Source organism: Cryptomeria japonica, chromosome 9 (genome assembly GCF_030272615.1).
Source record: "Cryptomeria japonica chromosome 9, Sugi_1.0, whole genome shotgun sequence".
Lineage (NCBI taxonomy): Eukaryota > Viridiplantae > Streptophyta > Pinopsida > Cupressales > Cupressaceae > Cryptomeria > Cryptomeria japonica.
The window spans coordinates 87,638,368-87,664,032 of record NC_081413.1 but is presented as its reverse complement, the minus strand read 5'-3'; positions in this window follow the sequence as shown (position 1 = coordinate 87,664,032).

Genomic DNA, 25,665 nt, shown 5'->3' with positions numbered 1-25,665 from the left:
TCCTCTGGCCTAAAAATTATTTTTTTGAGAGATGTATTTTTTTAACCTAGGCTTAGATCTTATCTAGGTGAAAAAACAATAGAAAAAGAAATAAAAAATGTATCACTTTAAAATCAGAATAGAAAAGAAAGAATATTCATATTTAGAAGAACACACAGATGTATAAAATAATGGATACGAAGAATAGGGTTTAGATGTCAATTAATATGATGATGTGTACGATAATAACATAGAACAACAAGTAGATTCTATTACTCCTACCTTGAGGAGCTCCACAAGACAACATAATCCAATTGACAAGTATAGGCCACAATTTTTTTGTTGTATATTATTTCTTGATTAGAAATGATGAACCTATATCTTTTAGGGAGTGCCTCTTGAAAAGGTATTAAGTCATGTCCATGAAATCTACTCATGAAGAGATGATTGTCTTAGACAAATGTGATACCTAGGATCTTGTTAGTTTTATCAAGGGAAGAAAACCCATTGGTTGCAAGTGGGTTCATGAAAAAGAACTTAGTGTAGATTTTTACTTAGAGTGGTATAAGGATATATTGGTGGAAAAAGGGTACTCCCAAAGAGAGCGAGTTGATTTTGAGGAAATTTTCTTTCATGATGCTAATTTATATCCTATTAGATTCCTTTTATTCATTACTATAGTTGTGATTTTGAAATTGAGAAAATGAATGTTAAAGTCTACTTTTACACATAGGGATCTTAAGGAGGATACTATATGTAACAACCTAATAGCATTTTGTGAAAAGAAATGAAAATTTGATCTGTAAGTTGAAATGGTCAACTATCTTGTCTAAAATAATATCCTAGGAAACAATATCCTAGGATGTGGTATTAGAATTTTGATGCATTTGAATTGAAATTGGGCTTTTTAAGGAGCAATAAATATAATTTTATTTACGTTAATATGATCAATTATTAGATACTAAGCATTATACTGTATATGGATAATATGTTCTTAAATGTTGGTAACAACAAGGGAATGATTGAAGAGATCAAAACTTATCCTTTGACATATATGATAAGGATATGGCGGCTAAAAAATATATTCTTTGAATGGATATCAATAGTGTTCAAGTACACGAAAATCTTTTGTTGAGTCAAATATGCATATGTATACAATTTTATGATGGTTTAGTATACATGTTGTAAGACAATGAGTATTCTATTTTACGTTGGTATTAGGCCTAGTTTAGACATGTTCTCTAAACATGATAAAAAATTTGATTGAAATTTTAATGTTCCTTGTGTTGTTTCTATTTGTAGTTTGATGCATGCAATAGTTTGTACTTGACCAGATGTTGCCTAGGAAGTGATATTTTTAGCAATTTTATGTCCAATCCTAGTAGATAATATTGGAATTTAATTAAGAAGTCATTTTATTTGTGTGGAATTCATTACTACTATTTATGTTATTATGGTAAAATGATATGGAAAAGTCATTAGACATAAAGGGATTTTTAAATGTAAATTCAATAGGTGAGTCAAGGATATGTTAGTATAAATAATATTATTACATAAATATTTAGTAGTTAATCACTTCCTAGGGTGACCTATTCACATTATCTTAAGTTTACTTAGTGTTTAGTTAGAGATTTTTCTCACCTCATGTGGTTGAGACATGCGTACTCACTTTGTGAGACACCTCTTACATGCACACTTGTCACTCACTATAACACTTGTCGAGTGAGATAACAAGTGTTACTACATTGGAGGGGTACTTAGTTGTTGTTTCCTACACTCCTACCTCTAGCACCCTACCTATATATGCAAGGCTTTTGTATATTTTTCACACTTCTATTGAATTAGATTTATATTGTATTGTTAATTTTAGCTTCATAGATTGAGTGTGCATGTTGTTTTTACTTATGTGACTCATTAATGCTAGCATTCAAGAAAAAATCTTGGCAACACTAACATGGTATTGAAGAAAATCAGCATATGATTGTCGGTTCAATATTTATATAATTATAAGAATGAAAAGTGCATGCAATATTTTTGTTTCTTATATTTGTCAATATTCACCTGTTAAGGTTTTGAAATATTCCCTAATACTTAAAGTAAACTTATGTATGTTAATAGGACCCACTAATGAAATAGTTGGGTAAAATACTTTATTCACATCAACATCCCCCCTTAAGTAAAATTTAGAGTGAAATAGATTGTAGTTAAAATGATGTAAAACATGAGAAAATATGATGATTATTGGTCATGACAACTAGGCCATGTTAGGTATCCATTTCAATGCAATCTCTCACAAACAGAGAAAAGAAGAAAACCCACTGGGACAAAAATCCTCTCCAAAAGAGAGAATAGATACAATGAAGTGATGAAAGATGGAGGATTCAATGATACACCCCAATAATTAATCCATCACAAATATAATCAATCTTCCCTTCATATGAAGGATACAAGAGAGACCATGCATCCCCCCATAATGGGATAACATGTTGCAACAAATAATTAGAAGCACTTGATTGGCATAAACTCTAGAACCCTCATCTTGGCAAAAAAGCTAAGATACATATGATACAAAAACACTAGAAACCCTTGATCATTGGAATATCTTTTGAATCATGATAAGAGAAAAAAATTCATGCTACCAAGGAACAACTACAAAATTCTTAGTTGGCTGACACTAGAATTTGATTGAACCAATAGCTGATTGATAGATGATCTAGAATTAAAATTATAAAAATAACACCTCCCAAGTGAGAGTAGGTTCAAGTAACTCTCTAAGGTACCCATCAATAAATAACTACAATGAAATGTACATGGGGCTAAAACTAGAAAAAGTCTATGAATGGCTAGATAGATATCCTCAATACCTTTACAATGCTACAAGAATCACAAAAAATAATGATCATCACAAAATTTATATACTGGCAACCACAAAATAGTAGAACCTACAAAAATTTCCTAATAAATTAGAAAGTACATTGAACCATGTTTTCGATGATATCTCATTTTCATAAAACCAACTCCATACACAAAAGTTATGTTGATTTTCCTAATGACAATAAAATTACTAAAAAAGTTAAAAAAGTTAGCACCCAAGGGACTAGCCCTTGGGCATCCTGTTGGAATCAAGGATCACTGAGAGGGGGGGGGGTGAATCAATGATCTATTGGTTATCAAACTTTCAAACTTAACTTTAAACCACCAGAAAGCAATACTTGAAACTAAAAAGCAGAAACATAAAATAAACAGCCACAAGATCATAACACCGGTATTTTTACATGGAAACCCAAATGGGGAAAATCATGGTGGGATTTGAACCCACAATATTATTCCACTATGGCCTATAGAAAAACAATATTACAATATGGGGAATACACAGACATTCAGCCACACTGCATAGAGCTCACTGCTCAATTACAATAACCCAGAAGGCTACAACCCTCAAGGAAGTCTCACTGACTAACAAGATAATTACAGTGATCAATTAAAATGTATGAACTCTGAAATAGCATCTACTACACCTAGATGAGTTTTGGTTAAGTGCTAAATACACTGACTAGAACACCTTCTCTATTTTGCCATGTTCTTTGTCTCAGTCAGCTACCAGATCAAGAATGTGCACGTGAAGTTGTGCCAAAATAGATTCTCGGTCACCTCTCACTCACATACATTCACACCATCTATTAAAGAGATCACCCACATCAAAATTATATACTGGCAACCACAAAATAGATCATTTAGCATGTCGGCCTGAAGGTGTAATGTGTAGTCACATGTCGGCTTGACCGGATCCAAAAAGATAAGTGCGAATCACCAAAACAATAATAGAATGATGTGTCTAAGTCAAATCAATCATCCCAAACATGCTTCAATGCACCGCAATCACTGGAAAGCTTCCAGACCCTAAAATGTTGTGTTCTTCCTGAAATACCTATTAATCAGCTACCAGTTAACACCCGCTTCCAGATAAGGAGAATTACGACCACCAAATCAGATCTATATGAAGATTTGCCGTGAATGACAACCCTAAACCAATAATCAACCACCATAAACCATCAGAGATGATCAGATGAGTGTCAATTTCCAACAATCTCCTCCTTTGGCATTGATGTCAACACTCGTGAAAAATGGCTAATTGTTGAGCAATGTACACCGGTTCAAAAAAAAGAAAGGAATTTTTAAGTCTCCCCCTTAGAAAAAGAATTCTACTCTCCAATACTATACATTTTTCACCATTCCTCTCCCCCTTTAATAACAATGCCAAAGGTGGGGTGCTATCCAAATCTTATATACAAAGATATTCACCAAAAATTTACAAGTACTTAAAGAGGTCAACATAAACATTCTTCAAAAATCCTAGGTGAGTATCCCACCCACTCTTCAAGTTATCCAAAAATGTGATAAATATACTAGATATAGTAGCATGAATTTGTAATTCCATTTCTTTCATAAAATTTGCCTTGTTACTCAACATGATGTCCAACTGGGTGACAATTAGGTTCTGGAGTTCACCAAATTTTCTCAAAATTTTATCCTTGTCTACTTGGAGACTTGAGATCTGATCATTTATAGCAATAACCTTCCCTTCAACAATTCTAGGTAAAGTTACATTAGGATCAAAGGACCGAGAAATACCAACAATCTTGCCCTGGCAAACACCTATCTGCTTATCTATATCTACAATGAATTTAGGAAAAATTAGGCAAGATTTGTACAATTTACCGCCTTCTGACAATGTGTCAGAAATAACCTGAAATATCTTATTTAGTCTCTCTATATCATCCTCAATCATCTTTCAGAATGTTTGAATTCTAACATCCTTAAATTTATCCAAAACTTTCTGTGTAGTTGTCTTTTCCAAAGAATAAAAATTGGTATTTACACTATTAATTAATTGCAATAATTTACCCGATGGGCTATTATTAGAATCTATCTTTACATTTGGAGCCACCTTCTACAATACATCAATTGACATCAAAATTAGTTTTTTATCTTCAGACTCTAATTTCACCAGATCTTGACTGGCCTAGGCTTGCACAACATGCGAGCATAAGCTTCTCTACAGGAGATATATTTCCAAAATTAACAAAACCATCAAGATTAATAGGGATATGAGGTAGGGTCCCTGTAACCGGAGGAGTGACAATTTCCGGATCAGATATACCTTTACCTTTATCAACCTCAGCAACCTTGGCCTCTGCATTCTCAACATCCTTCTCCTTTTCACCATCTCCTTTATCTTTTGCACCGGTGTTGCCACTTGGTGTAGTATCAACCTATTGGATCTTAGGGGCTGTAGACTTGTCCACCACTGGAGGAGCATTACCAATCTCAACATCAAGTGGAATGTTACCTTGATCTTCTAGATGATCCTCAAATTGAGTTTCAACCTTCTGACTTTTGAAAACACCTTGCTTATCTTCCGACTGAGAGGGTTTGAATGCATCCCTATATAGTGGGTCATTCTTAATTATCTTTCTCCATATCTCCTTTGTTTCTTTCCTCACCTCTTCTATATCTCCAATCATCAATCTTTTTAATCTTGTTCTTGTTTTGAAATTCCTTCTTATTAGCCTCTTCAATCGACCTCTTTGCTTCACTTTAAGAGACACAGGTACAAACATTTATTAACTCTCTCTCCTTCATCTCCTTGTTCATATTTCTTGCAGTCATTCTCCTTGCATCTATAAGGTTGTACAAATATTTTGGAATGGTCTTCTCTAATTCAAATAATCTTTTGATAAAATTGTGTAAATATAGTACAACAGCTTGTTCTACCTTTCTTTGATCAAGTTCATCTAAATTCTCATAGTAAGCTCCAATATTCTTTAGATTTCCATCAACTATTATTTCATCTATCAACTGATTTGTTGATAGTGGAGAAAAAATTGTGTACTTACCTTATAAGTCACCAGACTCAAGGTCTTTGTGAAGTTGACTTTTGACCTGTCTACCTCTTTTTGATCTTCCCGTAGGAGTAGGATCATATTTTACCTTCTTGCTTTGTTGGGCTCCACTAGATTGTGACTTCCTCACCACTCTGACATATTCACCTTTCTTCTTCACCTTTCCTACTTCCTCGTCAGACTTTGTTTCTGAAGCCACCGGAGATACTGCAACATAGGTCCTTTTGGGCTTCTCCTTCTTCTTCAACACACCTTTCTCAAATTGGCTAGGTTTTGCAGATTGTACCACCGAAGTAGGAGTAGGCTTAGTTTCTTTTGGTTTGACCTTTGAGGGAACTAGATCAACCTTGGGCTTCTTGGTTTCCTCTTTGGCCTCCTTTTGTGCATGACTTTCCCTTGCTTTCTTCACCTCCTCCTAGGTGAAACCCATCTTAACTGCCATGCCTCCTCAATCATGTTTGTAACTTTCCTTTTTCTAGCAGGTGCAGTGAATTGATTGTGTAGTTCAAGGTCTTTCTCCTTGAATGTTCTAAATCTCCTTTCCTTGGGATCCACCGATTGACTCAAAAGATGTTGGGCATATGCCTCAAGTGTGACAGAGTCAAATTCATACCCCATGGGCATGATCCACACTGTTATGGTTCCACAGCTTCCATTAGACATCGATCCTTGTCAACCATGAAGCATATGGTTTGTACATATTTTTCAACAATCTCTTTAGGGATCCTTTCCTTTCTTTTCATTTCTGATTGAAAGGATTTGAAATATCCCCAAAGAGGATATTCTCATTGTTGCATCTCCAACTCCCCATAATCCTTCTTTGATATGCATAGCCACCAGTCTATCATAGGCCCATTGGACCTTTCCTTTCACATCGGGCATCTGATTGAGGAAGTATAAAGCGAAGAAAATAATAAGTGTCCCATATTTGAAAGTATTCTTCTTATCTTGTTTGATCTTCAAATTTCTCAAAAACTCATTTAGAAGGGCTGAACACAAGTCATACCTTTTTGTCATCCTTTAGCATCTGGTATGTAGAGTTGTACCTGTTTGACTAGTTAACTTTGTAATCGACTACCATTGATGAAAATTTTACATCATTGTCCAGAATGTCATTTATGGTCATTGATTTGCTATCAAATTTTGAGCCAGTGGTGGCTATCACTGAGTTGTTTTATACTTTCCTCAAGATGGGCACATCACCGGTTTCAGCTAGGCCTGTCACGGCTTGGATCGCCTATTTGGTGATCCTGTGTGGCCTATCAAGCTATATGAACTCATCATGAACATGACTAATAATGTACCAAATCCACTCTACTTCATCGAATAACTAAAAGTGAACAAACTGCGAGAAACCATTATCTTGAAGCATCTTGTATTCAGGTTTGAGATTTCCTAAACCATCAACCAAATGTTTGTTGTATAGGTCTAGCATATCCACATTTCTAAGCTCCTGTAGATCATAGTGAGTGTAAGCCTTGATATCTTCATTATGAAGAATGTCATAGGGTACCGATGAAAATGCACCTTTCAGATCGTCCTCAACTGACTTGAAAGGGTGTTTCTTAAAAACAGGTCAGGCCATGTCCTTGATCTTGACCACCAAAGGGGTAGCAATACTAGAATTTGAAGCCATTTGGAATGCTAGGGTATGTGAAAATAGAAAGCCTGACCAGATAAATACCTTGGTTTGCAACCGAGCGCTGAAATTCGCTTTGGAGTTGCTGAAATTACTATTGAAATCGCCAAATTGCTTTTCTCTCTTCTCTGCTCTATTCTCTTGATCGTATTGTGACAAATGAAACTTTGAAATGCACTTTTATCCTTCAAAATCCTAATTTTACAATGTAATAAATGTAGCAACCGGTTATCATGATTTTCACAATCGCATACCGAAGCATCAAATCTTCTTAGAAACTTTCAGATAATATCTACACATCTGCTTTAAGTCTTTTGCAACCTTCTGAAATTGATTGCAGACCACTGAAGAGGGGGTTCTTATAATCTACATGAAAAGATCCCCCTAAGGCATAAAGCGCTAGTTGTCAGATGAAGATCCTGCACCGGATTTGAGTGGAGACCCATTTTCTACTTTAGATTCATCTTTTCTAACTCACCTCTTCTCATGATTTTCCTTGATCTCTTCTACTTTCATTTTGCCCTTCTCATCTGATTTGTTCTCGTCTACTGGAGCATTGTTCTTGCTTCTGCAGTACTTTGCAATATGAACGGTTTTGTTGCATGTATGACAAACAACATTATTCTACATAGGTTTGAAGTTCATCTAATTTGGTCTTGTCCTTCACCGATTAGAGATATGTCCAAACATCCCACAAGCATAGCATCTTTTGTTTTGGAAATTATTCATTACTTCTCTACACATATTTGACTTGTGTCCAAAATTATTGCATATGAAACACTGACTGGTAAAGGTAGGAACATCATTCATGTTATTCATTTCATTATTCATCCTCCTTCTGCATTGATTCACCATATGACCAAACTTATTGCAAGTAAAGCATCTACCATTGAACTTATGAGCATTAGGTTGTCTTACCGAAGGATTTTTTCTCTTCTTTTGATTAGGTTTTGCATTGCCTTGTCCAAATCCAAAGGATTCACCTTTCTCAAATCCTAGTCCTCACGTATCTTTTTCATGCCTCTAACTCTTCAGCATCTCATCAAGCCTTGCTGAGCTATATTTGAATTTGTCTTTGTATTCATTAGCAGTAGCAATTTCATCCCTTAAGGTAGAAAATTGTCTTTCAAGTTCTTGACCATCATTCCTTGACTATGTTGACTCAAGCTTCAACTGATCATTCTCATAGGTAAGCCTGAAGCATTCATCAACTCTTTCCTTCAATGATTGTACAAGATTCTCTTCATTTTTCTTTTGATCCTCAATCTCTTTTAGTTAGCCTCATCATAGTTTATTGCATCTCATTTTTCAAAGCAACATTCTCTCTTTCAAGCTTGCTAACTTCATCAACTTTATCCTGGTATTTCATGATCTAATCTTCTTTCTCCTTTAACTTGTCCATCAATGCCTTCCTCTTCTATCTAGAGATGTTCTCTTGATTCTTCAAGTCATTAATGGAATCATCAACAACATTGAGGTTCTTCTTCAAGGTACATATTTCATTTCTAGCTACATTAAGATCCTCAAGAGCCACACTGAGTTGTCTTTGAAAACTAGAATCCATTGAATCAATCTCCCAAACCTTATTTAAGTAGTTAAGCTTCCTAAGAGGAACTAGGATCTGATACCAATTTTCGGAATCAGGGATCACTGAGAGGGGGGGGGGGGGTTAACCCATAATATTATTCCACTATGGCCAGTAGCAAAACAATATTACAATGTAGGGAATGCATAGGCATTCAGGCACACTGCCTAGAGCTTACTGCTTAATTACAATAACCTGGAAGGATACAACCCTCAAGGAGGTCTCACTGACTTACAAGATAATTGTAGTGATGAATTACAATGTATGAACTCTAAAATAGCATCTACTATGTCTGGATGAGTTACATTTAAGTGCTAAATACACTGACTAGAGCTACTCTATTATGCTCTTCTCTACCATGTTCTTTATCTCAGTCAACTACTAGATCATGAATCTGCACGTGAAGCTGTGCCAAAATAGATTCTTGATCGCCTCTCACTCACATACATTCACACCATCTACTAAAAAGATCATCTACTTCAAACTTATATACTATCAACCACAAAATAGATCATTTACCATGTTAGCCTGAAGGTGTAACATGTAGTCACATGTCGGCTTGACCGGATCCAAAAAGCTCAGTGCGGATCACCAAAACAATGATAGAATTATGTGTCTAAGTCCGCTCAATCATTCCAAACATGCTTCAATGCACCACAATCACCAGAAAGCTTCCAGACCCAAAAATGCTCTGTTATTTCTCAAATATTGGTTAATCATCTACCAGTTAACACACGCTTCCAGATAAGGAGGATTACGGCCCCATTGGATCGGATCTCCATGAATATTTTCTATGAATGACAACCCTAAACTAATAATCAGCCACCGAAAACCATCAGAGACCACCAGATGAGTATCAATTGCCAACACACCCATGTGAGCAACTTTCAATGGGGAGGAAAAAATAGCCCTACCACCAACGATAATGGCATTGTTAAGGAAAGTAAGAACAAGGGTGATAAGCTCCCATTAACCCATAGAAAAGTGATGAAATTTTAAGCACTCAATAATAGTAAAAAAAACATCCAACCAAACCATGGATCAAAAAACTAATCAAGTTCTTGTCAACAAATAATGATTAAAAATATTTTTGTACCAATCGACCACATCGTTTGACTATGAAAAAAAAGTATGATGACCAGATCCATGAATTAGGACTGAGCTTTAGGGTGACACCAAGAATCAACTAGTAGAGGAATCATGTAGGAATATTTTTCAGATGAGGAGTAATTTTTCCTATGACAAGGGTCCATATAGTACAACCAAGTATCGATCATTGTGGTTGTATGGATGCTAATGAATATTTTAAAAGCCTCTAATGTTCTCAGACCAAACTCAACAAGTTTGACTATTGTAAGGTGATCCTTATGTTTTTGGGCCTTCTAGATGTGATTGTAAGGTTAGATTTAGACCAAAGTGCTCCAAAAAACTAGCTACCTCCTAGATTAGGCACCCATCATGGTGCAGGAGCACCCTTCCAAGCTCTCCCTCCTTTTTTTTGTTGGTATTATGCTTCTTATGAAGCCATTGTACATAAAATAATGAGCCATGTGCTCATAGGTCCTAGTTAGGGTCCTAGAAGAGATCTTAGGGGTTATTAGTCAGGATTGTGATTTTCTTGAAAATGGAGGGTATGTGTGTCTTAGTGGTGTTTAGGGGTCCTTCATAACATGGTGGTGTCCTTAGGTTGGCCCAATATGGGTTTAGGAGTCATGAAAAGCAACATTGGGAAAGTTGCTCAAAAGTTGCAAAAGTTGCATGACAACTTTTAAAAGATGTCAAGCAACTTTTCCACCAGGAGGTCAAAATCCTTAGTTTGGTGTGGAAAACCCTAATATGGGCACATAGACCAAGGAAAATGTGGTATAAGTATTTGCAAACCCTAATTGTATGGGTTGGATGTCAAACATTGTATGGCTCAAGAAAACTGAATTGACTATGACTGTTTTGTTCGTTACCAGTCAGTTTGAATGAAGCTACCAGGAAAGATAATGGATTGATTTGCATACCAAACTATGTGAAATGTCTTCTATGGTGTAAATACTTCCATTTTGTGTGATTAGATTAGATTTTTGTTTACCGGTTGAGTGTGTTTGTAAATAGTTTGTAAATTGCAGTCTCACTATCTAGTTTTGGACTGGTTTGTGCAAATGAAGTCTTAACTCCATTCCCCATTGTGGAATCACCATGAAACTATGGGGAATGAGAGTGAAGACCCTGTATCATAGTCCCAAGCAAGCAGGGCCCTTGAAAATGCAATGAAGCCATTTGAAGACTCATTCCTAGGCGAGACTGGATAGTGCCCAGTTAGGAATGGTTGTTGGTACAGAGGTCTTGGAGAGCAAGGCTGGTTAGTGGAGAGTGCATCCTTTGGAGGAGGTGTAGAGGAGTGAGGGAAGCATCATTTGTGTGAAGGAGGAGCCTCCACCAATCCAAACAAGGTGGCTAAAACCCAAAACACTCACTGTGACCTAGGCAAACCCTAAAAACCCTCACAAAAACCCTTGAAAAACTTAAAATCCACCTAGGATAGTGTACGGACACTTGGAGGCCTAAAAAATAGAAAATCCTTGAGTCCTTTCCAAATGAATGGTAGTCCATTTTGGGAGATTGGGTTGTTTGTGCATCGTTTGTGAGAGGAAGCCCTAAAGGACCGGGTAGGAGGCCTAATTGGTCCTAATCCTTGTAGCCCTATTTGAAGGCAAAAACCCAAATTGGTGAAATTGGTAAGGGGTTGGAACCTTGAAACCTCTTGGGGGAACATGAATGGGTGGAAAAAATATGAAGTTGACCTAAAACAACCTTTCTAAGACCTTGGAAGGTGTGGAACAAGCCTAGCCCTTATTAGCCATAGTAAGGGGTTTTGAGTCTCATGAGTAGGTGAGACCTTAGGAGCAACATTGCAACTCATTGGTGGGTGGATTGGGCAAGGTCAGGGGATTCCTTAAGAAAAGGAAGTCCTAGAGACCCTAGGGTGTGTAGAGAACACCAGGTGATCCAAGGAAAGGATCCAAGAGCATAGACTAGGCTAGTCTATCCCTAACCCCATCCCATCAGATTGGTATCAGAGCTTAGTAAAAGACTTGGAGGACTATGTATGTCTCTATATACTGGTGAATCTATAGGGGAGATCAGAATGGTTACTAATGTAGAGCTAGCTAGAGAAGTAGAAGAGCAGAAGGAGAAAAATAGACTCCTTGAAGAAGCTATGAGTGAGATAAGGGATAAACTGTAGGAAATGGTGGATCAGAGGACACAAGGACCTTGGGATGAAGACACCAAGGGTAAAGGCAAGAAAAATATAGACATAGATGATATTATCCCTAAACCAGATCCCTTGTTCAATGAAGAACCATTTGTAAATGCTATTAAAGCTTTGAACACCAAGGCTTTTGAAGGATTGCCACATTTCAGTGGAAGAATGGACATAGACATTGTTATGGAATGGATTGAGGGCATGGAAAACCACTTTGAGTGTGAGGGAGTGATAGAGGCTCAAAAGGTTAAATTTGTCAAATCAAGATTAAGGGGAGAAACTTTGACATGGTGGAAGTACCTGCAAGAAGAGAGAGTTAGTATGGGGAAGCTACCAATTGCCAATTGGAAGGCCATGGTGAGCAAGATCAAAGAGAACTACTTACCAGAGGATTATGAAGTCCAGCTTCATAAGAAAAAATAGGGTTTGAAGAAAAAAGATCTTGATGTAACCTCCTACACCGAAGAATTTCAAAAGCTATGTCTTAGATCCAAAGTCCAAGAAGATGAATCTATTAAGATGGCTAGGTATCTAAGCGGCCTAAAGTGGATTATTCAAGAGGAGATAAGCCTATGGACTCCCACTACTATCCAAAAGTGTCATTAGCTTGCTGCCAAGGTAGAAGAGAGGAACAAAAGGAAAGGAGACTCCAATAATAGGGGTAGAGGTAGAGGTAGAGAACAAATGAACCACCGAGGTGGTTATCAAAGCAAGAAAAATGAGCAGAGGAACCAAGGAGAAGACAAACTAACTGAGCATGGTAGTGAAACCAATCTCAGAGGAGGACATTCTAGAGGAAGAGGTGCACAAGGTGGTCCAAATAGGGGTAGAGGTACCGATAGAGGTAACTCCTACTTTGCAACTATGAAATGTTACAATTGTGGTCAATTGGGACACCCGACATATAGATGCCCTGACAAGCCTACATCATCAAACAGTGGAAAGAGGGTTGCTTATGCACATGAAGACTCTTCAAGTAGCAAGAGACCTGAGGTGGACCATATTGAATCAGAGATTGGAGAAAATCTGATGTTCAATAGGGTCTTGATAAGGCAGCCAGTCAAGAATGAACCTAAGCATAGGAGAGCATTGTTTAGGGTGAGATGCAAGATTCTTGGTAAAGTGTGCAAGGTGATAGTTGATTCAGGCTCAACTGACAATATCATATTAGAAGAGGCAGTTAGGAAGTTGAAACTCACAAGGATACCCCACACTAACCCATACAAGGTGACATGGTTGAATCATGAGCAGAGTGTGCTAGTCAATGAGCAGACTTGGGTAGAGTTTTCTATTGGGGGATATAAGAATAAGATCCTTTGTGATGTGTTACCTATGGATGCATGTCACTTATTGCTAGGAAGACCCTAGCAATTTGATAGGAAGGTGATCTATGATGGAGAGGAGAACTCCATTTCCTTCAAGAAGGACATCAAGACCTTCAAGATTCAATCTTTGACAGAGAATGAAGAGGGAACTTCAAGAACACCTAGTGTCTTAATGGCTACTAGTAAAGAGTTTTTAAACTTGCTACATGAGGAAGAGATGGTGAAGTGTGCCATCTTTGTGAAACCAAAGGAGGAAGAAGACAAGTTGCAGGTAGAAGTACCCAAGGAGGTAAAGCAAATGTTACAAGAGCATAAGGATATAGTGAGTGATGGAATACCTACAACACTCCCACCAAGAAGGTCTATAAGCCATCAAATAGACTTTGTTCCTGATGCATCCTTACCTAACAAGGCTGCATATAAGCTCACACCTGATCAGAATAAGGAGGTAGCAAGGCAAGTGCAGGAGTTATTGGAACAAGGACTAATTAAGAAGAGCATCAGCCCATGTGCAGTCCCAATAGTGCTAGCATCAAAGAAGGGAGGCAAGTGGAGACTTTGCAATGACTCAAGAGCAATCAATAGGATCACCATAAGGTATAGGTTTCCTACTCCTAGAATAGAGGATCTAATGGACTGTTTAGGAGGGGCTATGTATTTTACCAAGCTAGACCTTAAAAGTGGTTATCACCAGATAAGAATTAAGGAGGGTGATGAGTGGAAGACTGCTTTCAAAACCATAGAGGGATTGTATGAATGGCTTGTGATGCCATTTGGACTCACCAATGCTCCAAGCACCTTCATGAGGTTGATGAATGAGGTGTTGAAGGATTTCATAGGCAGATTTGTGGTGGGTGTACCTAGACGACATTCTCATCTATAGCAGAACCAAAGAGGAGCACCTTGAGCATTTGAGGTTAGTCTTAGAGAGGTTGCATGAGGAGAAGCTATCCATCAACCTAGAGAAGTGTGACTTCCTAAAGAAAGAGCTGGTTTACTTAGGATTTGTGGTGTCTAAGGGAATCTTGAAAATGGATCCAAGCAAAGTGGAGGCAATCTTGAATTGGCCTGCACCTAAAATAGGGACTGAAGTTAGAAGTTTTCATGGATTAGCTCAATTCTATAGGAAGTTTGTGAGGAACTTCAATGGTATATGTGCACTAGTCCTTGACACCATTAAGGGAGGCCTTAAAACTAAATTTAAATGGATAGAGTAGGCTGACAAAGCATTTCAATTGTTGAAGCAAGAAGTAGCCACAAAACCTATCCTTCTCCTACCTACATTTGATAAGCTATTCACTTTGGAGTGTGATGCAAGTGGGATTGTAGTAGGTGGTGTATTGAGTCAAGAGGGAAGACCTATGGCATTTTTTAGTGAGAAGCTTAATGAAGCAAAGAAGAAGTACTTAGCTTATTACCTAGAGTTGTATGCATTAGTGCAGTCACTAAAGAAATGGAGGCATGACCTACTCCCAAAAGAATTTGTGGTCTTCACAGATAGCCAAGCATTGAGTTACATCAACACTCAAGAGAAGCTTAGCAATAGACATCTGAAATGGATGGAATACCTCCAATCCTTCACCTTCACCATCAAGCATAAGAAGGGGCAACTTAACAAGGTGGCAGATGCATTGAGCAGGAAGTTGTTGATAGTTCAAGAACTACAATTGCAGAGCATAGGAATAGAAGGTTTCAAAGACCTCTATAAAGGAGATGAAGACTTCTCGTCAGCTTACGAGGTTTGCAAAGAGTTTGAGAACCATTTCCATGGTGAGTATGCAGATTACACTCTCCAAATGGTCTTTGCTCAAGGGTAATCAGTTGTGTGTACCAAGAGGATCCATGAGGGAGAACTTCATCCAAGAGAAACATAATGGTAGTTTAAGTGGACACTTTGGAGTCAACAAAACCTTGGATTTAGTATAGAGGTACTACTATTGGCCAAAGTTGCCAAGAGATGTGAAGAGGTATGTAGAACAATGTAGTGTATGCCAAAGAGAAAAAGGGGGATCAAGCAATGTCGGTCTCTATCAACCATTGCCGGTCCCTAATAGACTTTGGGAATGAGTAAGCATGGACTTTGTAGTAGGACTTCCCAAGACTAAAATAGGTATGGACAACATCTATGTGGTAGTAGATAGATTCTCCATATAAGCCATTTCATACCATGTAAGACTACACATGATGCTAGCTATGTTGCACATCTCTTCTTCAAAGAGATTGTTAGGATTCATGGACTCCCTTTAAGAATTGTTTCAGATAGGGACAACTAGTTCATGGGTCATTTTTGGCAAACATTATGGAGGAGACTAGGAACTAACTTGTCATTTAGCTTAACTTACCATCCACAAACAGATGGTCAAACTGAAGTCATCAATAGGGTGTTAGGCAACTTGTTGAGGTGTTTAACTAAGGAGTATGGTCAGACATGGGACCTAATCATTCCTCAAGCAGAGTATGTATATAATGATAGTGTGAATAGGACCACTAGTAGAAGTCCTTTTGAGGTTGTATATGGCAGACATCCAAGGGGAGTGTGTGAGTTAAGAGACCTTGGTACTTTGGAAATGAAGAGTGGGCAAGTAGAGGACTTCACTCAAACCATCAAGGAAGTCCAAGAGAAAGTTAAGAAGGCCATCCTTCAATCCACTCAAAAATTGAAAGCCAAAGTGGATGAGAAAAGGAGAGAGGTTCAGTTCAAGGTGGGTGACTATGTGATGGTACATTTGAGCAAAGCTAGGATGCAAAGTGGTAAGCCTACCAAAGTGAAAATGAAGAGGGTAGGACCTTGTAAAATTATGGAAAAATATGGTGAGAATTCCTATAAGGTTGATCTTCCTTTAGACTTAGCCATCTCACCAGTCTTCAATGTTGCTGATCTGGTAATGTATAAGGGAGAGATAGCAGGGCAGATTGAGAACCAAGCCAAGGTGCTACAAGACTTGGATGTGAATTCCTTACCTCAAGTGAAGAAGCCTATAGCAGAGGAGATTTTGGAGTCACAAGTGAAGAAGTCCACTAGACACCAGGTCTACATGGAGCACTTAGTGAAATGGGCAGATCAACCAGTATCTGAAGCTACATGGGTGGAGGAGAGCAGGTTCAAGACACTTGGAATAGACCCGACTCTCATCTCTTCTTCTATTTCTTAGTTATGTGTAGAGGGGGAGTATGGTGTAGGAGCACCCTTCCAAGCTCCCCCTCCTTCTTTTTTTTGTTGGTATTATGCTTCTTATGAAGCCATTGTACATAAAATAATGAGCCATGTGCTCATAGGTCCTAGTTAGGGTCCTAAAAGAGATCTTAGGGGTTATTAGTCAAGATTGTGATTTTCTTGAAAATGGAGGGTATGTGTGTCTTAGTGGTGTTTAGGGGTCCTTCACAACATGGTGGTGTCCTTAGGTTGGCCCAATGTGGGTTTAGGAGTCATGAAAAGCAACATTAGGAAAGTTGCTCAAAAGTTGCATGACAACTTTTAAAAGTTGTCAAGCAACTTTTCCACCAGGAGGTCAAAATCCTTAGTTTGGCATGGAAAACCCTAATATGGGCACACAAACCAAGGAAAAGGTGGTATAAGTATTTTAAAACCCTAATTGGATGGGTTGGATGTCAGACATTGTATGACTCAAGAAAACTGAATTGACTGTGACTGTTTTGTTGGTTACCAGTCAATTTGAATGAAGCTACCGGGAAAGATAATGGATTGATTTGCATACCAAACTATGTGAAATGTCTTCTATGGTGTAAATAATTCCATTTTGTGTGATTATATTAGCTTTTTTTTTACCGGTTGAGTGTGTTTGTAAATAGTTTGTAAATTGCAGTCTCACTGTCCAGTTTTGGACTAGTTTGTGCAAATGAAGTCTTAACTCCATTCCCCGTTGTGGAATCACCATGAAACCATGGGGAATGAGAGTGAAAACCCTGTATCATAGTCCCAAGCAAGAAAGGCCCTTTAAAATTCAAGGAATCCATTTTAAGACCCATTCCTAGGCGAGATTGGACAGTGCCCGGTTAGGAATGGTTGTTGGTACAGAGGTCTTGGAGAGCAAGGTTGGTTAGTGGAGAGTGAATCCTTTGGAGGAGATGTAGAGGAGTGAGAGAAGAATAATTGGTGTGAAGGAGAAGCCTCTACCAATCCAAAAAAGGTGGCTAAAACCCAAAACATTCACTGTGACCCAGGCAGACCCTAAAAACCCTCACAAAAACCCTTGAAAACCTTAAAATCCACCTAGGACAGTGTATGGACACTTGGAGGCCTAAAACCTAGAAAATCCTTGATTCCTTGCCAAATTAATGGTAGTCCATTTTGGGAGATTGGGTTTTTTGTGCATTGTTTGTGAGAGGGAGCCCTAAAGGACCGGGTAGGAGGCCTAATTGGTCCTAATCCTTGTAGCCCTATTTGAAGGCAAAAACCCAAATTGGTGAAATCGGTAAGGGGTTGGAACCTTGAAACCTCTTGGGGGCACATGAATGGGTGGAAAAAATATGAAGTTGACCTAAAACAACCTTGCTAAGACCTTGGAAGGTGTGGAACAAGCCTAGCCCTTATTAGCCATAGTAAGGGGTTTTGAGTCTCATGAGTAGGTGAGACCTTAGGAGCAACATTGCAACTCATTGGTGGGTGGATTGGGAAAGGTTAGGGGATTCCTAAAGCAAAGGAAGTCCTAGAGACCCTAAGGTGTGTAGAGAACACCAGGTGATCCAAGGAAAGGATCCAAGAGCATAGACTAGGCTAGTCTATCCCTAACCCCATCCCATCACTTCACCCTAAGTCAAGCCCTTGTACATATGTCCCAATATGTCAAATTTTGGCAAAAAAAAATAAATTTTTACTTTCTCTGATGCCCTAGATTCAACCATGAGGTCTTTGAAGATGTAAACTACATACAACAAGTTTTTTAAGTCTGATGCCTCAAATCTAAGAATGAGTCTACATCATTGGAGCTTTGATACCATGTAGGAGTTAATGGTGACCTCCTCACACCCTATGATCATATGTTAGACTAAAATATATTTCCACAAGAAAGAAACTAGATAGAGTAGCTTGATTGATTGTGCATGCTTGATTGATTGATTGAATATGAAATATAAAATGGGATTCCTTGCTTATAAAGATAGGGTTTTGACATAAGATTATACAAGATTATGACATGCACCTTAATCCTATGTTATGAAACAACTAAAGTGTCAATTATTAAATGAACTATATAACTAAAAGTAAATGTCAAAAGATAATATCTTATGACAAATAACACCTAGAAAGATTCCCTAGGACTTAAGTAAACTTAAGAATGTGAATAGGACTCACTAATAAATTAGTTGGGTAAAATACCCTATTCACACCAACAAAAATGAATATCATAGGATCTTCCATTCACTTTCTCAATGTAGACCTCATGAAACTCTTCCTAGGTGGCTTAGCAACTAGGGTATGATTACCATTCCAACAATATTATACAAGGCATTCTCTTATGATAACAATACTACTAGAGTTTCAATAGAGTGATAGACCTTACTCCTTCAAAATAATGAATCTCACATACATTCCCTCACATGCCCTTGCATGGTTGAAGGATTATAAACTTTAGAAGCTAAATAATCATTCCTATACACTTTATTCTCATTATGGACGTGTTCATATGTGAATATTCCCTTCACCTAGATCTTCAAGGCATTGAAACAAAATAATACTGGAAATAGGATAGCTTTCACTCTTCATTAACATGAACATAAGGCTATCAAAACTAGCATAATATTCCTTGTAGCCTCTTATTGAGGTTGGATGATAGTCCTAGATTCCATGAAGGACTAAAGAATATTATGAAGATACCTGAAGTGTTGAAAACCCTAAAGAATGTTGACCTATTTATATTAAATTCAAACTCTTCTCAAAACTAAACCCCCTCTTTAACTCATGTAAGTGATTTTGACAACATCAAGGTATTTATAAAGATAAATAAGTGCTAAAATCTTTCTCAAAAGGTAAAAGACATATTGTGACCTTGAGACATGAACAAAACACTTTATAAGTTTTTAGCTTAGAGGAAATTCATAAACCAATTTAAGTCCTAAAACTAGATACGTGTCTATATAAACAACATGAGAATCCTTGTCAATTACTATTTGTTGGGAAAATAGGTTTTGTACACCTCGCATAATAATGTTTATAATTATAATATTTTATTTATTATGTGAGTTGTACATGGGCATGTAAAGGGTATAGATTCCTTTGGAATATTGTCGGAGCCACTTGGTGAGTTGTATTGAAACATTGGGTATATTCTATTGTATTTATTTAATATTGGGAAAAGTAATTTAATAGATTACCCAATATTGGATTTGGGGTCAATATGGTAGTTAGCCCATAGTTTTGATGTAATACCACTTGGTGGTTTTGTGGGAGCTTGTATCTATAAAAGAAACCACAAATGTAGTTGTTTGAGTTAGTTAGGTTAGCATTTGTACAGGTTGGAAGCATGTCATGGGATGTGTGGTTACATGCTTGTTCACATGGAGTGCTTGTTTATGGCTAGGGTTTCAAAAGTTTTATTGGTTGTATTTGTAATGTTGCATTGCTAACAATGCATAGATGATATATGTTTTTGGAGGCTAGGTTTTTCCCTCATGAGGGTTTTTCCCTATTAGAGTAAATTATTATTTACTCGTGTGCTTAAGTTTACTTAGACCTATCATATCATCTTTCTAGGTGTTAGGTAAGCTTTAATATTGTAGACACGTAAATCTGTCCACTAAATTAAATAAATATTTAATATTTATTTGATATACTAATATTCCTCTATTAATTAAAATCATATTTAATTAATTCAATCAATCCTCATTCTCATATTTTAATTAAATAAATTTATTTTAAATTAAAAATCCTTACCTATAACCCAGCTATTAAATAAATATAATTTATTTAATTTCTCTCATTCCTCTCATTTAAATAAATCAACATTTATTTAAAAACACAAATCAAATTCTCTTTTAAATAAATCTAAATTTATTTAAAAATCTCCCAACTTGCAAAATCCTACAAATGCAAGTTGCAACCAACAATTAAAATAAATCAATTTTATTTTAATTAAAATCTATTTTCCCTCACCCACTTGCAAAATCCTACATCTCCCACTTTCCTCCTAAACCCCTTCTAGATTCTTCTAATCACTTCCAATTTAGCCTAATCCATCTCCTAATTATTGTCACATTCCTAAGCAAAGGGAAGTCACTTCTCAAATGCCTCAAAGTCTTTGAAATACATTAAAGGCTTTTTTTCTTCAACAAGTTAACCCCCAAAGTCTTTCAAAGCCTTTATGGCTCTTACATAACCATTAATGGTTAACTCAATTTACCCACATGGTTAGAGGTTTTCCCTCTAACCCAACCCTCATTTAACTCATAGGTCTCTCCAAGCATTTATTGCTTTGACCATGGGTATCCCCATGAACTCTTGCACAAGAGTTTATCCATTTGATAAAAGCAATTACCCTTGGATAAAAGATTTATCCACTAACTCAAGCCTAACCAAACCCTCCTAGGGTAACCTTCATGTCATCTCAAGCATTTAATGCTTCTTCCCTCTCCTCTCAAGCCATCTCATGGTGACACTTGTCATCATGGGTTTGGGTTGAAAGCCATCACATGGATCACAAACCCATCAATCCTATCCCTTCACAAGCCCACTCAATCTTGGCCATTCAATCAACATTTTTCCCTATAAAAGGGCCTGATTTCTCAAGAAAAGGAGAAAAAACATTTTGCATTGTTATTATACTAGGATTCACATAAACATTAGATAGGAGCTTTCTCATAGCAAATCATTTACACTTGCATAAGCATTTGTTTTTTATTTTTACAACCATCTTTAATCTTCATATGACATCCATAGATAGTGCTAAAAGCTGAGAGCTACACTCATGTGGGACTTGGAGAGGAGAGGAACAAGGGAGAAACATCTATGAGCCTCTTTGGGAGTATCTTGAGGAGTCTTCTTTGTCTCTTTTGTTTATGTATGCTCTTTATTGTTTGCTTTATATCTCTCTTGGTATGCATCTTAAGGTTTTTGAGTTCATTTGTATTTAGTTTTGGTTGGGACTAATCTAATAACGTTTGAACTTGTGTTTGTGCCTTATGCCCCTTTTGCCTTGCATCATTTGGCAAACCCGACGTGAATCGAACACGCAACCTTCTGATATGTTTTTTTTTGTAATTTTCTAGAATTTTCATGCACAGGTTGTTCTTAAGCACTTTTGTTCTGCGGTTTAGTGCCTATGTCTAACAGTTTTGGCGCTTTCATTAAGAATTTAATGCTTTACACATTAATTACTGCTTTTGTACTAATATAACATTTTTGTTCTCTCTATCTGCCTATTTTAATTCTATCTAAAAAAAATATTATATCACTTTTATTTTTGATTAAGGAAAATTGGGTTTTAAGGGACCCGAAACCCACTTACATAATGAGAAGAAAAACAAGAAAGAAACTAGAGAGAACAGGACATAGAAAGGAAATCTACAAAGGACCAACAGAGAAAACAACAGCTAAGGAAAAGGACAACAAAAAGCTAGCGAGTGACTAGCAACCAAAGACCAATATTACATTTCAAAAAAAAAAACTTTATAGACTCTTCCACGTCCTTAACTAGCATCATCATAGCCTTAGCAGCTTCTCTCAGGTCTTTGTTATCCTGTTTTTGATGGGTGTCTTTAGTCTTCATCTCCAGATTGCTGGTAGTCTGCCTTGTTCTCCCTCTGGAAGGTTGAGGAGTAGAGCTGGTAGTTGGCACATCGTCAATGATCACCATCTCTTTGTTATGTTGGTTCTTCTCTAGGCAACCAACCAGGGCGTTCATATTTTGAGATGAGACCTTCAAAACCTCAAGGCTATGTTTCATAAATTTCTTCAAGGCCTTCTCAGTTTTAGTAATCTAGTTGATAATAATTTCATTATCAACCCATCCCTTTTCTTTGATGGTTTTGATCAAATCTTCAAGATGCTTCAAGTCTCCCTTAATCATTTCTTTTCCTAGCCAATCCTGCATTTCAATTTCATCATCTTCCTCACTGGTGTCCACCTCTTCATCCTCTTTACCTGTATTAGTATCCTTATTCAAATTATGAATCTTGTAATCCAAATCTCTTTGTTTATTCTGAATACTGGAGATATTTTCAATCACCCATTTCTGGAAATTGAAAAATTCCACAGTGCTATTTCTGGCAACGTTTAAAATTGTAACCGAAAAACTGAATTTAGGCTTGTGGAAGCCCACATAGGGTTTTGGATTTTACTAAATTCTTTATTTGTAGGTTGGAGGAGTTAAATTTAGGATTTTAATTTTTTTTTAGCTTCTTTTCAAAAATTGGTTAAAAAGAATTCATATTTCCTCTTTTTTTGGTAAAAAGAACCTCGCAATTTAGTTTTAGTGCTTTAAAACAAATCAAAACTTGTCTTTTGGGCTTAAAAAGAACATCACTTGCAAAGATAAAGTTTACAACAACTTAAACATTTCTTTTTGCAAGTTACATTCACACTTCAAAAATTTGGGCTATAAAAAGAACAATTAATTTTCCATTTACTTACAAAGAGATTTACTTTCAAGCAAACATGCTTTCATTTCATTGACCAGGATTTTTGTTCCTAGATAAACAAACAAATTGCTTTGTGGGATAAAAAGAACACCATATATGTTGGAGCAACATCTCCAAATATAAAATAGATCACATTGCAATAAAAAGGTTAAAAAGAACAAGTGTCTTTTGTGTTTAGCACGCTTGTGCAAATCTTTAGAGTGGTCCCAGTTCTAACACACACTATCCTCTCCCTTGGCTCTCGTGGTCCTAGGTGCAAGAGAAAAGTGTTAGTAACGCTCTAAATTTTCTATTTTTAAGAGAGGTCTACCAAGAGACACATCACTCTTGGGATGACCTTGCACGGCAAATCCTTCAAGCCACTATAGAAATCAAGTGAGAGAAAAAGTTGTAGCCTTGGTTGTAGTTTTTCCTATAGTGTAACTTGCCGAAAGGATATATGGGCCCCATCTTGAGTTACAAGGCTTTTAAGTGAGTCACTGTATAATGAACTTACATCCAAAGACATTGAACATTACTAGACACCTCTTATTTTAGAAGCCTACCCATTTTATTGATTGAGGATATTTGTGAAAATTTCAGTGTAAGAGCATAGATGGTTTTGCTCCCAAGATACTCACCATACATACTTCATTGAGTAGAAATAGGGATTTTTGAAAGGCTAATTGTAGCTTGATGAAAGTGGTGACTCCCCCATCATAGGGATCACCTATCTATTATGCTTGTGCAAGACTTAGTATATCACATCCTGACCTGCCACGGTGGGATACATAAGGTATGTAGTACCAAAGTCGAAGAAATATCAAGCTGTGTGCTGAAAATATCGCAACTTGCCATTACCGTAGGGATAAAAAAAATTTGAGTTGTCTTTTTCTTGTTTCAGACTAGTAAAATTTTAGGCCAACTTTAGGCCTGGGAACATACATCTATAAGGGTCAAAATTTTCATGACTGGGTTGATTTAGACCCACACCTATTGTGCCTTTATTGAAAAGGAGCAAAACTATGTGCTTGTGTGCTTGACGTATTTTCTTGTCAAAGGATTCAAAACAATTGAAACAAAGTATCCATCCAACAAATCTACATAAACATTGATCATTATGTATGACCATCACTCATATCTTGAGAAAAAGAAGTCTTCATAAAAAGACTAAGTTAAAGAAGAGACAACTTGGTTCAAGGGCTCTTATCAGTAAAAGGAAATTTCTCTATATCAATAGACAACTCTTTCTCTCACATAGAGTATTCTTGAATCATATTTGCTTGTACCTTCAGGGCAAATCCAACAAATTTGACAAAGAGCCTTTGAGCAATAGAGATTTCACTCAATATAGAGGTTTTGATTATCAAAATAACAAAGGAGGCAAGATCAATCACACTTTCTTTCCTAAAAATTGTATCACATACAACGAAGATTGAGAGGAACGACCAACCCCTATAAGAGAGGAAGAAGTAGAAACCCCCTTCATAATGGAAGAGTTTTATTGAGACACATATCCTACCCACTTGCACATCCAAACATCACAAATTCACTCAACTCTCAACACAAAGAGGTCTTGTCCTTAGTCCTTTCAGATATTGCTTAAACAAACCAACAAATCACTTTTAAGGTGTCTCTACATCTAGGATCAATCATCCTAAGAGGCATTTCTACATATCTAGATAGGTTAAAACTAGTTTATGAGTGCATCATATCATTATTGGGTAGCTTGATTTATAACACATCTCAAACCTTTCTATACCTCATCACATCAAATTGTTGAAAAACACAAAAGCAATTCACAAAGAACTCTGTTGACATCCAACCTTTAGTATTAGAGATTTATCTCCCACCAAACATTTCAAAAAATGTGTCTTCCATCAAACCATTTCAGAATCTTGGAAGACCACCTCATAGTCATTTTTCACATCATCAAACTTTTAAAACATGGCTCAAACAAGAGCAATAAAAAATTGACAACCAGAAATTGAAGAGGAGGACGAAAACATCATTGACTTTCATGAGGCCTTTAGAGGAGACACTAATGATGAAGATCCCAATGCTCCAACTTTAGAATAATTAGAAAGAGCACAACATAATCCAAAATTCAATAGACTCTTTGATGAAATTCTTAGAAACAATGCCAATGCTCGATTCTTAAGACTCATTCAAGAGGGTGCCAAACTTCCCTCCAATTTTGATACAACACAATTACAAAAATCATCCGAGCAACATATCCATCATGATGGTGGAGGAGGTAGAGACTACTTCCACTATGACCCTAATCATCAAGGGAATCCCCCACCTCCTCCTCCTTCAGAAATAGACATGTTGAGGCAACAAGTAGAAAATCTCACCCAACAATTGAACAGTGGTGTGAAGGCCAATCAATTTTCACTTAATGACAT